Source organism: Tachysurus fulvidraco, chromosome 22, assembly GCF_022655615.1.
Source record: "Tachysurus fulvidraco isolate hzauxx_2018 chromosome 22, HZAU_PFXX_2.0, whole genome shotgun sequence".
Classification (NCBI taxonomy): Eukaryota; Metazoa; Chordata; class Actinopteri; order Siluriformes; family Bagridae; genus Tachysurus; species Tachysurus fulvidraco.
The window spans coordinates 4193272-4197350 of NC_062539.1; positions in this window are offsets into that span (position 1 = coordinate 4193272).

The window sequence follows — 4079 nt, forward strand, 5'->3', positions numbered from 1 at the left end:
AACAGGGAAGGAAAGATAGTATATGGAATAAAAACACTGACAATAATAATCGTACGTAATTCAAAGCATTTGTGTGTACATTTTAATTTTGCGGAGTTGGCTCACAAAATTTACGACAACGACAGTTTACAGATACGAGATTTTGTGTGTTTGTTCAAATACAACTCCAAAATGTACGACTATGACAGTTTATACACACAACACTTGTTTTCACAACACCTCTTTTTCACACACGAAAACGGTCTGCGAAACAACTGTCAAAAATACGTCATCACGTTCACAGGCATTACTATCCGAGAGAAGATGAATCGATTCCACGAAGTGCGCATGCGCCACGCCCTCTTTTAAACCACTGGCGCCGAAATGGTAGAACAGCAGCCAAGCGCTCACTCATCGTCAGTGTTGTATAAAGTAGTAGAAAGCAAAAGTATCATACTAGAAAAAGACTTTGGTAGAAGTGAAAGTCTCCTTTTAGAATATTACTCAAGTAAAAGTCTTAAAGTATCTGATATTTACTGTACATAAGTATCAAAAGTCATTTTCTGATATTTAATGTACTTAAGTATTTGAAGTAAAAGTAAAAAGTACAATTTCAGTGATTTTCGGTAGGCATAAGATCAGGGGCGGCTCTAGGGTTTCATCTTTAGGGGTTTTAGCCCTCAGTGAGAATTTAAAACAAGAAGAGTTTCATATTATATATTATATGACTATATAGTAAGCCAAAAGTTATGGTATTATATTAAATGGCAAAAGTGGACACCAAAATTTTATGCTTGATGTAATGATGCCAGTCTCGAATCAAATCAGTTCATGTCGGTGTCCATTCTCTACAAACAGTGTGTCCAATGAATGCAGTCATTAATAAACACATATTCACAAGACAAAGAACAAATCAATAAATGTTATTTTTATTCAGTATTGATATTGAATTAATATTTTGTTTGTGCTATCAACTCTGGTAATAAGACTAGGGAAATTTCACTGCTTTTGGTTTCCGTCTTTGCGGCTTTCTGCCGATTAACGTTATAGATAAACGCCTCCAGCTCTGACTGCGCGTGCACGCTGCGCGTACCTGTGCTTCTCCGTAGAGCGAGCGGACGTGCGTAGTGCAAGGAGCAGTGATCCAAACCTCCCTTATTACAGTCACACACATTTCTTCTGATTTTATTTTGTAGTAACGAAGATGCTGAAATTGGAAAAGTGGAAATATAACAGAGTAAAAGTATACATTTTATCTAGGAAATGTAGTGGAGTAAAAGTGAAAGTTGACACAAATTTAAATAGCGAAGTAAAGTACAGATACGTGACATTTCTACTTAAGTACAGTAACAAAGTATTTTTACTCCGTTACATTACAACACTGCTGATCGTCTCAGGAAAGTTGGTTTTTCCTTCCAAATTCGGACATGTTTAAGTGTTAGTTATCACTAATAACAGAGAGGAGTAATATTACAGAGATAGGTTAACTATAGTAAGTAAGATTAGCTCTCAGAGTAAGGTTACATTAGGTGCTTAAAGAATACAGCTGTTTAGGAGGTCATCACTGCAGTCTGTAGCGTGATGAGATAAGGCCTACATAAAAGAATTAGCAATTTAAGTGTTAACTTACTAACAGCTGTGTACATGCACTGGAATACACAGGTCCTGCAATATGTGTTCACTGCTTAAGTGTTAAAGTCATATTTTATTGTTTATCAGGTTCCATTAGGTGACATCTTGCACTCAGCCCAGAATCTGGTGTCGATGTTGACCAACACCTTAAGTGTTGGACAACAGAAAATGGGGACCCAGTCCAATATCAGAGGACAGTCAGCACAAGAAAGAAGGTCCAAGTCAAATGGGCAGTCATTACAGCAGGAAATGGCTAGGTGTGAGGTGTGTGTGTGTTTTATGTAGGCCTATCTCATCACACTACAGACTGCAGTAATGACCTCCTAAACAGCTGTATTCTTTAAGCACCTAATGTAACCTTACTCTGAGAGCTAATCTTACTTACTATAGTTAACCTATATCTGTAATATTACTCCTCTCTGTTATTAGTGATAAATAACCCTTAAACATGTCCGAATTTGGAAGGAAAAACCAACTTACCTGAGACGATGAGTGAGCGCTTGGCTGCTGATCCGCCATTTCGGCGCCAGTGGTTTAAAAGAGGGCGTGGCGCATGCGCAATTCGTGGAATCGATTCATCTTCTCTCGGATAGTAATGCCTGTGAACGTGATGACGTATTTTTGACAGTTGTTTCGCAGACCGTTTTGATGTGTGAAAAAGAGGTGTTGTGAAAACAAGTGTTGTGTGTATAAACTGTCATAGTCGTACATTTTGGAGTTGTATTTGAACAAACACACAAAATCTCGTATCTGTAAACTGTCGTTGTCGTAAATTTTGGGATCCAACTCCGCAAAATTAAAATTTACACACAAATGCTTTGAATTACGTACGATTATTATTGACAGTGTTTTTATTCCATAATAGTACACACACATGCACATACACACACCCACACACACACAGACACATTTACACACGCATGCATATACACAAACACACACACACACATATACGCATGCACATACACAGACACACACAAACACATTTACACACGCATGCATATACACAAACACACACACACACACGCACACACAGACACACATACAAACGCTTGCATATACAAACACACAGACACACATACACAGACACACAAAGTTTTTTTTTTAATTTTATATTTTTCATTTTTATTTTTTTATATACATACATACAGCAAACAGGGGAGGAAGTGCTATTACGCACACGCACATACACACGCATGCACACACACACACACACACACACACACAGACAAACACATACGCACGCATGCACATACACAGACACACATTCTCACAAACAGACACACTCATACCTGTATACACACACACATGCACACACACACACACACACACACACACACACACTCATACCTGTATACACACACAAACACACTCACATAAACGCACAGACACACATACACACACATATATACACACAGACACACACAGACAAACATACATACATACACATACATTATTGTTAATGTTTCTATGCTTTGCCCATAATCTCCATTATTATATGGGTCAAAGCTCTAAAGTGGCATTTTGATGTCAAACTATTTTTTTATGATGATTTTTTTGTTAATTACATTTTTTTCCTGTATTTTGACTAAAACTCATTAATAATCAAAACACATTGAGATTTAATTAAAAAAATGGATCATTGATCTTATCCAAGAGCAGCTTTATAATGATGGCTGTGACACTTCTAGAACAGGGCTGACATCAACCAATCAAATTATATGAGACATTTCACATAGATATCGTTCAGATATGATCACAATGACAGGATGCATGTTCATCTCTCGTCTCTTTATTGTTCTGTGTAACCTGGTGAGCTGTAATACACACTGTGATTGACCCCTGGGGTGTTTTCTGTATCAGAGAGCCAGAGATGTTCTGTATCGCAGACAACTGAAGGACGTGATCTTGGTGACATAGAGAATATAAGAAGCTGGACTACTGCACCTCGATCCTGGCAGGTCTGCCTCTGAGCACCATTGGACTGCAGGACTTGTTTAAAACCTTCCTATGTTCTCCTAAACCACCACATTGTTATATTTTCCTCCATACTGGCTTCCATTTTTAAGAGCTCTTTTTACATTTATAACATGTAATATATTTCAGAAACTGTGATCCAGAGACATCAGTCACTTAACAAGTGCAAATGATTCCCTGGGATGGTGCAGGGTCTCTGTGTAAAAATGTGATCATGTGACCAGTCTGCACTTATAGAAGGTTTAAAGTGGACGAGTAATTATTTATAATCTTAATGTTTAGTGTCAATAGCTGGCAAAGTTTCTTTCTGAGTCTGTTTTATCTTGCAATTATTACCTGTGACTTGTTCAACACTGATTTTAATTTAAAAATGTACCTCAATTAACACATTCAATTATTTGTGCCTTTTTTAGAGGGGGTAACAGTATGAGAAAACAAAACAAAACAAAACAAAAAAAAAACAGGAAGTCAGCTAGTACAAATTAACGTGA